The sequence below is a fragment of the Apium graveolens genome, chromosome 4 (assembly GCF_009905375.1).
Source record: "Apium graveolens cultivar Ventura chromosome 4, ASM990537v1, whole genome shotgun sequence".
In the NCBI taxonomy this organism is placed as follows: Eukaryota; Viridiplantae; Streptophyta; class Magnoliopsida; order Apiales; family Apiaceae; genus Apium; species Apium graveolens.
In genome coordinates, this window is record NC_133650.1 from 292,006,832 (window position 1) to 292,019,348 (window position 12,517).

General features: G+C 33.0%; 1 pseudogene; it reads left to right on the plus strand.

The window, feature by feature from the left end:
- Positions 1–9,932: 9,932 nt before the first annotated feature.
- LOC141719835 (3-ketoacyl-CoA synthase 10-like) lies at positions 9,933–11,113 on the plus strand (annotated as a pseudogene).
- The last annotated feature ends 1,404 nt before the right edge of the window (positions 11,114–12,517 follow it).

The following is a 12,517-nucleotide window of genomic DNA, read 5'->3' on the forward strand; positions in this document are numbered from 1 at the left end:
TATTAAAATATTTAAAATACATTATTATAGATATGCGATCATAATTTATTATTATAAAATATTTTAATACATTATTAGTGTTTAGTTTGGAGTGGGAGAATGATGAGATACACATTCGTTTATTTTGAGAGCACTAGCTAGGGTTTTTCCTAATCTCTATCGTTGTAATACTGAGTTGAGCTTGATTTCATTGTTTTTAATTAATTTAAATATTGAGGTATTGGGTTTGTAAAAAAAAGGTTGAGGTGTTGTTTATCTCCTGTTTTGATTAGTATCAGTTTTAGATGGCTTTCTTCATCATTCTTGTGGTTTTTACTTCTATCATGAGTGAGTAATTTTATTTTAGGGTGTAAAAGAAAGTATTATTTACACCATAATATGTTTTGTTGTTTAATTGATGTAATTGGACGATATCATGGATTAATTGTATGTAATTTGGGGTAATAAATCGAGTTATCTTATTTACGAGAGGCACATTTCTAATTTAGCAGAATTAAAGATGATTGAAAGAGCACCATTGAATTTCTAACCAAAGAAATGGCAATATAAGTACGAAAATTTTTGCTCGCATATATCTAGAACAATAATATAATTAATGATATAACATACGAAACATAAACATATGGTTTAATTGAATCCTAGACAATAAAAAATTATCCATGCGCATATTTAACTAATGCATACACGGAGATATTTTAATACAGCCTATAAAAACCAACCAGAACTCATAATCATTAGTATCTGAACAATAATTGGATTTAAAGATCTTTAGAATTGTGATTGCTCTCATCGTTGTCTTAATGATTCATCAGACAAAACACCAAATTTTCATCGGACGAGCCACCGATATCTGGATCTTGTTTCCCCTTTCCTTTCTAGACAAACAAATAAATGGATAAATTATTTGCTTGAAAATTACACACTGCCTACCCCCTTCCTACACATACGCTCATTAATAAAAGATCATATAAAAATGAAATAAAATAGCACGTTTACCTTGTAATACATTTCCTTTCTCCAATTGAAAATATGAATCCATATGGACTTCAAATTAGTAGTTGTAAAAGGCTTCATAAAGACAAACATTGCCCCTTCCTTTATAGCATCACTAATAACATCATAATTGTCATCGGCTGATATTACTGCAAGTATAAACACATATTTTTTATTAATTAATCAAATTCAACTGAATAATTTTTTTATTAATTAATCAATTTCAACAATATTTGGGAAAATTAAAAATTAAGTAAATTCTATATAATATATCATATTTATTGGATCAAAGGCCCTTAACATGCTTAAAGCCTTGTGTGTATCTTGTTCTTTATGGATCCACATGTGTCTGTGTCATATCTAATATATAACAAAAACTTACAAATAACATGTAACTTGAATTCTTGATGAATTTGTTCCATTAGTTGAACACCAGAGGTATCTTGCAGGTGTATTTCAGGCATAACGAGATCAAAGAGTTCGGTCCTCAACATGTATAAAGCCTCATTCGCATCTTTTGCAAACATCACTGAAATTCATTGCGATAAACTGTTAGCAAAATTTGAATAATTTAAATAAAAAATATATCTATAACATCTTTCTCTATGTAGAAATATGTGCAATTGTTGGATTTCCGTATATATTTTTATTCTAGGAATGATTTAACTAACAATTATAAGAATACTACCTTCATATTCCCATTTCTCTAGCTTGTCATTAAGTTGATTTTGACATGTCTCATCGTTACTCACCACCAAAATCTTATACATTTTTCTTTGATTTATGAACTTGTAACTAAAGCCGCTGCCTAACAACTTAGAAGTGCACCAAAAGTATACTCATATATGATATCAATGCCATGTTATTATATCTGTAGATAATAAATGTCTATCAATTGTTATCAAAATCTAATGGATTTCGATAAATGGTCTATCTTATTTTATTCAATAACGTATACTTGTAGATAGTTTAAAATAAATAAATATATATATATATATTATTTAATATATATAAAAATAATATAGATTACCCATAATTATGACACGGTTGAATGTTGAAAGGTTTATTGTCAGGATTCAAATATTTGATTTAATGAAAAATTGCACTCATAGTGCAATTTCATTTATTGATATATTTTCAGGTTGGTTGTCCTTTATATTTCGATGGACTAGATAAGGTTCAATATATTAGTGGTAAATGGGCTTGATGATAGGCCTATCATGGTGAATAATGATGAGTTATGATTAAAAGGGTTGAGAGAAAGCATATATGGATTGGGATTTAGAAAATTGTTATTCCAAACAATAAAACCAAGAAACTGTAGAAAGTTGGCGGAATATAATATTTTAAAACCCTTAAAATTTATTAATCTTTTTAAATTTATGATGAACTGAAAATAAGGTAAAACTGAAAAGCTTAAATAACAAAGTACTTAAGATTTTATGTGGGTTATTTTATCCACCAAAGATATATCTTGAAAAAATATTTTGTGCGGTTTAAAAATGAAAATACACAGCTACATTTTCACTGATTTGCTTATACACGATAGACCTAAACATTTTAATTAAATACACTTACAATTCTTGGTCTAAAAATATTGTTAAATTTGGTTATATGTACCAAGCGTTTACAATCTATACTAGGAATAAAATATTGTTGAGCAAGGTTGAAGCTGTATATATAACTCAATAATACTGGTTTGGATAACTAAACAAAGAACAAAGGACTTTGAAATAATCTATATTCCACTAGAATCAATACAGATTATTTATTGGGCATATACATGATGATTTTGGTAACTACATTGAAGAAGACATCAACAGAGATCCACATGAACTTCATTAAAATGTTCAGGAAACAGAGCAATAAGGTTGAAGTCATTCGAAGCAGTTATTAGGATCCGTGTGAAGACCTCAAGGATTCTATGTGAAGTTATTTGTATCTGGTAGAAGACTTGACAAGGATTTGAGAAGATATACTACGAAGACCTGAGAGCAGAACTAGTCACCTATGAATCAGACCATTGCACTAGGAGTCGGTGATTCATGAAAGGAAACTACGTACTATCATTAGAAATATTTTTAAGTGAGGATTCGTATCTCGGAATACAGGTTTTATGATTTATACGAAAACTCAAGAGAGAAGACTTGAAGACAGGACAACTTTGAAATTGAAATACTCTATAGAAACTAAGTCAAAATGATCACTACCCTGTAGTACGAGTCATCATGATCAATATATTGATTATCAAAAGCAATATCCTGGAAATACATTTCAATATATAAGTACAGGAACTGGTCTTGACTTAGTAGAAGTTTCAGGGAATAAATAAGAGCAAAAAGAAGTTTAGGAGTGCATCTTTTTCACCTTGGTCGCCAGTTAGAAGACAATCAACATGGTATGTATATTTTCTAAGGCAAAATAAATATCCTAGCTTCTCTAGGAGTTGGGGTTGCAAGTTAAAATGGGGAAGAAAGAGAAAATGCACCTATGTGCTCTATGGCCCACTAGACCTACTCTCTTTTATGTTTCTAAGGCATTTCCTATTCTACAAGGTCATGGTCACAAGTTATAAAGAAGAAGGAAGAGAAAACAGCTCCATGTGATACTATGGCCCACAGGGAATATTCCAAGCTTCCTAGAAAGAGTTGTAATCGCAACCTAGTTACCCATGGAACTCCTGGTGGTAAGTTGGATTAAAAAGAGCAAATTGGTTATCCTAGAAGAGCCCTTGGTCACAACTCGATGCTCTACTTCTCTTCCTCTACTCGTCACTAAGAAAAAGGTAAAGCAATCTTTTTCTTAAGCTCTAGTATGCGCAAGTAAAAGTCCCTTGGAAGACTTGTATACGCAAGTTAGCTACTGAAACTACTAGATTATCTCCTCTAGTCACCAGTTAGAAGTCTAAGGATTTAATTCAAGTATTATTCACTCCTTGGTCGCAAGTTAGCAAAGGAAGAGCTCAGGGACGTAAGTAATGAATTTTTGCAAGTTGTCATGATTAAAATGCTTGGTCCTGAGACTGTCACATGTCCTTCTCTCTCCTAAATACCTACTAGTCTATATAAACAATTAGATGTAGATTGGTTTATTAACTTTCCATTCTTTAATATAGCGAAGCTCTTGCAAAATATTCTCAGCACTTTAAAAAGCTTGATTTGACAAGAAGAGGTCTTACCCATTTGTTTACTCACCATTTAAATCCTTACATATTAGATACACTCATCATTTATAGCTTCTTGATTGTATTGATTAATCATTTGATAAGAGCTATAAGTTTTTACAAATCATGGATACTGTAACGCCCCAAAATCCGGGGTCAGGAATCTGGGTCGTCACGCAATCCTTCAATCATGTGTAACCTATATTAACTCAATAATCCAATAACTCTATATCACAGACCCCCAATCTCACATATACACACACACACAAGTCATACCCTAATAGACAATGTAATCTTCTTTTATTACAACTCAAATGTACTTTACAGGATCTTAAACAATTATTCGTAACCTCTACATGAAGTTACAATAATTACTACTAACATCTTATACCTATCTGGATACTCTGGTCCACCTGAGACAAAGCCGTAAGGGATTATCCCCATGATTTCAAGTGACTAAGTCCCACGCTGGCATACTGGTAATCTATTGTGTTGTGTTGTGACATTTAAAAGAAAGCAAAAGTGAGCAATAATGCTCAGCCATAATAATCAACAGTATGAAAAGACTGTTAAAGAAATTATATTAATTCGTATAAGGATAGGTATTTATTCAAAGTAGTTTTCTTGGTGATACACACCTCTTTTAAAAAAATTCTTTATTTTACTTATTAGTCTGCAAATACCTTAATTTTAAACCCAGCACCTAGGTTTGGGTTACAGTATTGCATCTCAATTCCAATTGGAAGAATAGGACATTCACCAGAGGCCCCGAGATGAGATGATTAGTCGTATAATAGTAAATATTTATTGTTCTCTACATGTAGAAGGACGATTCCCTTTGTTATCGGTTATCACCCTGGATGAATTTTTGATCGTTCAAAATACCACCAGAATTCTTTCGGGTTTTTAAATAAATTATACCGACCGTCTCTCGGTCTATGATATATAATACCACGCTACTTGCTAGCGTAAATATTCTCAAATATAAACACCTTTGGAATACTTCCAAGTTTTTATAAACTTACACCGACCGACTCTCAGTCTAAATATATCATTTTAAATCCGGTGTTTTACTATATCAATAATATTAACAATTACTCGCAACACCATACTTGTTCGGTAAAACAGTTTAAGCAGTATCATGGATATATTGCACTTATTCAAAAACAAACACAACACAACAGTTTTGAAAGTTTAGGGTTTGTAAACTTGCATGGAGTCCAAGGTATGTTTTCCGACTTCCTCTCGTTCCGGGTTTTCTAGTCAACAAATATCATAATCTTAATCAGTATTCTTAATCCCATTATCGACTTATATTTCTAATAAGTACAATACTTCATAATTTTTAATATTCGACCTTCGATTCGTGGCATTCGCTATAAACTTGGAGATTGTTCGACGATGGTGCTTATTTATAAACCAACTTTCTTAGTCCTTTAAAGATTTCAACCGGTCCAATAAACCTTGGGTTCAACATTTCTTTCCCTTTCGAATCTCATCACTCCCTCTCTGGGAGGCACTTTCAATCATACTTGGTATGTTACTTCGTACTCTGTCCTTATAGTTCTGATCCACATATCTCTATTATTCATCCTGGGCTACCACTAGCCGGGTTCTGATAAGTTCTATGAATTTCTTTGGTCTGTTGACTCAACTATGGTCCAAGTATCCTCCGCTTACCAACTTCTTCCCAACCTAAGGTAGAACGATTCTTTCTTACGTACAAAGCTTTGTAGCCATTCCAATGCCCGCATGATAACTCGTTATTGTCGGTAATTCGATTAACGTCAACTGGTCACTTCATCTTCCTTAAATCTATAATATGGACTATTAGCGCATCTCCTAGCATTTAGAATGGTCCTTCAACTTATTTTTCCCCCTCCATCACATTTGCTCATTTCGGAACATCTCTGTCGATTGTTTTATTTAAGAAGTTTTCGTTGCATTTTTACACGCTCGTCTCCTATTACACGCTTAGTACCATATTTAACATTTCTTCCTGTAGTAATGTAAGGCACATCGTGGTCTTGTTGCCATCTTGAAGGAAGCACCATTTCATGCGCAATAGATTGATACGTTTTAGAATCGTGGAACGCTCAGCTTTCGCTATCGGTCAGACTTCCTTAATCATTTCCTGTATAATATTTATGTTACTACGATACCTTCCGGGTTATATTCGTTATTCCCGCTAGCGCCTTACACGTATTCGCATTTGTTGGGAACTGCTACCAGTGGACTTTAAAGGGCGTGTACAATTTTTCTTTGCCTTCTGTCAGCTCTAACAATGAAATCCTTCATTATTCCACGTTGTCCTTCGTAAGGGATATCAACGGCTATTTTCCATATGCTCGTGTGGTAAGTATATCTACACGAATTTTATGTCAATGATAAGCGGATCTCCTAACCGTTCCAAAAAAAAGGCAAGCCTCTAGACGTATCTTCAATGGTCTAGATAGTTCTCTTGCCCTTCTTGTCGATTTAAGAACTCTAAGTCATGCCTCTGTTCGTTCTTTTTCAGAAAATAATTTTAGGAAATAATCCAGTTGGGAAATTAATTCTTGGTTTCTTGCCTGGCACAATTGCCACAGGGTCTCTCTTTCACCCATTATCTCTTCCGTGTTTATTACAATTTCGTTGGGTGGAGACCTATCGTTTGCATAATACAATAAGCGGTCTTATTTAACCTATAGCTCAAAATCCCCAAATAGCATGATGGTTTACTTAGTTCCTAATAATCCTCTTTCAAAATTTTATTATAATAAACTCTTACTCCCATTCGGGTCATTTACAAGTCGCAATCACCAAAATTTTTAATCATCACCGTCCCGTTTTCATTTTTAACCATGTCGAGTACTTACTTGCCTACTCAATGACATACCTTTCATAGTCAGTCATGACTAATCTCCTCTTACATTTTTAGGCATCTTTAAGTCTTCCTGTTATGTAATAAAGGGTTCTCTTCACATTGTCTCAACTTCAAAATTCATTCATGTGATCCTTCTAATCAGTTGTTCTGAAATTTGTTATCCTCAATCTATCTTCTCCTACTTAAAGTGTCGGCCACCATATTGGCCTTTCCTTGATGATAATAGATTTCTCAATTATAATCCTTGATCAATTTGACTATAGCATCTACCTCGTGTTCAGTGTAAGTATACACTTTGGGAGAGAAAAAAAATTCCATATTTTCCTTATAAGTTGAACTCTTCTCCCCTTACAGTGTGAACTTTATCACGACTATTCTAGATCATTATTATGACACCTTATGTCCCGGTCCTTAATCCGCATAGACGTATTGTTATACTTCACATAAAATCCCATTCCTCGAATTCATACATGCTCGGTCTTTCCCGAATTCATTAGTACCTATCTCGATAATGTTTTACAGAAGCGTACCTCACTAATCATGTTGGTATCTCTATTATCATTCTTCTATAATCATGTTAAAGACCCTTATGATAATAACTATATATGGTATTCCCTTTTTAAAACAACATACTCATCACGATGCTCCGATTGCACCATCATAACACCGAGTTTTCAGTCTCATATTACAACAATCGGTTCTCAATTATACCTTTCTTTGTTTGGAAGGCAATCACCCTTGGAAGAATGATTTTCACAATATCGATGTAATTTAGACAATCTTATCAAGATTTCAAAATCTAATATCTGAAGAAATAATAAGCTCTGAATAAAAGAGTTGTAACACTCAAAAGATTTATAACTTGGAAGAAAAAATACAACAAGGATTATCCTTCCATGTCCATAAAATTTTATATTATGATATTATAGAGAGTATCCTTTGAAAGCAATGATTGCTGAATAATAACATCATACGAATAATACTTATAAGATTTCCCCATTAAAAGAATACTTTTCTTTTCGAATAATGAAAGAATCTCGAATAAATACAGCAACCAAAGGTTAACCATTAAGGTCTCAAAATGATGCTATTTTGAAAGAAGGAATTCCTTATATAAAGGAGAATCACAAGCGAATGACGTGAAATTTTATGCACCTCCCATGAATGTCTAAATTATTTTCTATACATTCTTAGGCTCCTTCTATTTCTCTTATTTTACCTCAGCATCTCTTTGTAATAGCACGCCAATTACTGTTGAGAAAATCAATAGTTGATTTCTAATTCAGTTTTAGACTCCCTGCCTCCCTCAATTGGGCGAAGCATGTGTATATAAGGAGCATCGAGTATTTTTTAATTTGAGTGTTTTGCTTCTATTTTATGTCTTCTTTGATATTGTTAGGGCTCATCATATTTTTTTTTCAGGAAATGGATCAATTATTTTCCAAGGCACATCTTCATTCACATTCACTGCATATTATAGAAAAGGACACAATAGTTGTAGCAATAAAAAATTCATATCTAGGTAATCACTTTTCCTGAAACACACTACACATTGAAAGTTTATGTAGTTATTATTTACACTGTGTTTGTGTAAATTTTAATGAATGTGCTAAAGATCAGATTTTATGACATAGCTTGATTGTAAATGTATGAATTATTGTATTCAGTTATTTGATTGAGTGTTTAAGCCCTTTCTGATGTTTAGTACTTGCTCTGATTACATTTTTTTACTCTTAGGTTGCTTGTGAGTGCTTAGTATTAGTACTAAACAAATTTTTCTCCATTGAGCTTAAAACCCTAGAATCTTGATGAGGTCCTTTTATTCTCTTGTCCTTGTTTGTGTTTTGGGAGTAAAATCTCATAATTGTGGACGAGTTGTTGCATTTAAATTTTTTATTTTTAATTAAATGTGCATAATATTAAAAGTTAGTTCAAAATTTTGAAAAGCCGTGTACATAATATTTCATTGTTAAAGAATGTAAGGGTTTCAGAAGGTCAGAACTTAAACAACCTTTTTGTTGGTTCTAGACAGGTATGCAATTTTTTTTGGTAAATAGACTTTTTTGCTGCAATTGTGTAGAGAAAATTCTCCAAGAGTCATGGTGTTATTTTTTCCTTCTATGTATGTTTTTACATGTCTCAATCCAATCTATATCGAAATAGCAACCACTGGTTGCGGACTTGGCTTATAATTTTTGTTCTCTAGCTTTTTCTATGTGCTCACTATTTTAATTTTTAACTTACTATTTGTTTTCGATTCTATCATGGTAAAGAGCGTGACTTAAACTTTAATTTGGACAAATTAGAAGGGTTGGGTCCTTAAGATTGTAGCCTTGATTTTATAATTAAAAAAATGATAACCTACATATGAGTAAATGGTAGTCGTAGGTAAGAATAAACCTAAATTTTTTAAAAGGAATCGTTGTCCTGGATCCCAACTTACTATTTGTTTTTGGTTCATTTTGGTAATTACATGTAACACAATATTAACTATTCTGATCTCTATGCGTTACATGAATATTATTCTAAAGCTCTTGATCTATTCAACTTGGGCTGCTTACTTTCTTATGGTAAAGAGCGTTACTTAAACTTCAATTTGGACAAATTAGAAGGTATGTGTCCGTAAGATTGTAGCCATGTTTTTATAATAAAGAAAAAAATGATAACCTACATTTGAGTAAATGGTAGTCGTAGGTAAGAATAAAACTAAATTCATTGAAAGGAATCGTTGTCTTGGCTCCCTATATTCTAGAAAATCATTATTTTATCTTATATATGTGGTACAACCATGATACCAAAGTTAGGATGGTATTCGAGATAAAACTATGCTCTAGTTAATTTTTTTGATGAATTTCACCAACACTTTAACTGAATTCACAAGTTCATGTAAAATAATTAACCAGTCGATTTGACAGGCTGCTATATTCATCTTGATTTAAATGACCGAAATAGCTGCTATGGTTATAAATCACTACAAGATGAGAGGAAATGTCTTAAGTTCTAATCTTGGAGGAATGGGTTGTAGTGTTGGGATCATCGACTTGGACTTGGCACGAGACATGCTACAAGCTAATCATAATAACTATATTGTGGGGGTGAGTACTGAGATGATGGGATACAATTGGTAACCCGAGAAAAATTGTTTCATGCTCATCCCTAATTACTTTTTTAGAATGGGATGTTTTGCAGTGATTTTGTCAAATCATTCGCACAACTTTGCACATGCAAAGTATAGCCTTGAGCACATTGTTCACATTCATGATGGCGCTGACTATCACAGCTTCAGGTTTGTGTGTCACTATTTTCTCATATTACTATATAGGAAAATGGATGTTTTTACTATTAATGTCTGGTTATTCTATAAGAAACGTCTAGAATTTTTACTTTAGTTAGAAATATAGGATATCAGAAAAAGATTATATTAGAAAAACACCAATTTAAAAATAAGTGCCATTAAATAAATAAAAAAAGTACAACTTGCTTGGAAATCACTTAATAGTTTATCAGATATATGTGATGGTTATAAGTACGAGGTATATAAATGTTTGATATGTTCTTACGCCGAAGAGTGTGTATCAAGAAGAAGATGATCCATGCTGTAAGAGACTAAGAATCAACAAAGATTTAGTAGAGATAGGGGCAGAGGCAATCAAAACAAACATCGCAACACTTGGTCCCCTGGTGCTTCCCGTTGAACAGGTACTATTCTTTGCGACACTACTAAAGAAGTACTTATTCGGAGGTGCATCAGACACTCAATCTCCATCATCTAAGCCTTACATTCCACAGTACAAGCTAACCTTTGAGCACTTTTGCATGCACCAGCAAACAAGATGGTCCTGAATGTACTACATAAGAACCTCGAGCACAGTGAAAAGAACATTGAACCATCAAAGATGATATTAGAGCATTTTTGAAATACATTCAGCAACAACATTTGTTATGAACCAACTTATTTGGAGACAAACAAGCGTGTAAGAAGAGGCGAAAGGATTTGGCAGCTTACATATGAATTAGGGTTTAAATGTAACAGTTCTGTTTGGAAATCAATACATAACATAAATAAACCTTCAAGGAATCCTTGGATTTGATTGTTTGGCCTAGACTGCAGCCAAGAACTCGAGTTCTGAAGCTTGAAATACTCAAACTTATTTTTATCATGATATGGTTATTAGTAATTTTACAAGATCTGCGAGCATTTAGCATGATTTGATTCTACGGGATACATGTGTTTCCGCTACCCCTTACTAGAACCTACTCAACCAATCGAGAATTACAACTAAATGGGGAATTGGAATCTGTTGTTTGTCTTTTGATTGTTGTTAAAAAATAAGTAGAAAAATTTGAATAAATAAATTGTTAACCAAAACTTTTTTAAGTTTATAAATAAATTCCTTTCAGTTGAATTTTTTTTATAAATTTCTTATGATATTATTTTAATTTTTATTTGAAACGTGTTATTTTAAAATTTATTCAAGCCGCGCGAAACATGGTTTTTTTACCTAGTTTATAAATGAATGAAGGACCTGGAACTTTTATCAATGTTGCAAGTATAAATATACCCGTACAATATTTTAGTATTAGTCAGAACAAGCATGTGCAAGAAACGAGTTTATTGGGTAAAAAACCACATTTTCACCAAATAGTATATTGTCCTCGGATAATGGGTAACATGTATTTAAGGTAATTTCTTTATATTTTTATAAATAATATTAGTTTAATAAAAATAGAAGATTAAAGCTGATTAAACTAATTAGTTAAAGTTATATAGAAATTTCATATATATTTAAATATTATTAGTGCAACAGATATTCCATAGTTGTTCTTAGAAGAGAATGGAAGTAGTGTAGGAAACTAGCTTCTCTTCTTTTGTCAGCATGCCTTTACATTTCAATTTTATAGATCTTAGTTTGTTGTTCTAGCTCTTCCTCGTATGAACTTTTGGCCCTCATTTTTCAAAACTACAATCTTTCATGATCTCTGTTATGGGGAGAATTTCGTATAACAGTGTTTTTGGAGGTTGATGGTCGGAATGAAGATCAAGTGTGGTGTTTGAGAGCGGAGGAAGGTTGAATATGGTGGTGGCTGAGCTTGTATGTTAACTCCCTAAGAAAGAATAGGGTTTTGTTATTCTCTATCAAGTGTCGACTCACGTCTCATACAAGTGCCTACGTACCCTATTTATAGGGATCAAGCCTCACGTAGTTCTTGGGGAACAAGTCACGTAGGCTAGGGTTAGGGTTCTTCAACCCGTGCAGCCCAAGCCCAGGATAAAAGTCAGGCATTCATCCAATTAGTTACGTAAATCTCGACCGGCTCCACACGCTTCCTACAATCTCGCGGAATCTCCACATTTCTTCCCGTAATTGTAGGAACAACCCGTGTTGGCCCCAAAATCTACGAGCAACTCAGTCATCTATGAGTCACTTTCCATGTTGCACACAAAGTCCTTTAATGCGGGCCGGCCTGGTCATCTCGGCCCGCACCGCCTTCTT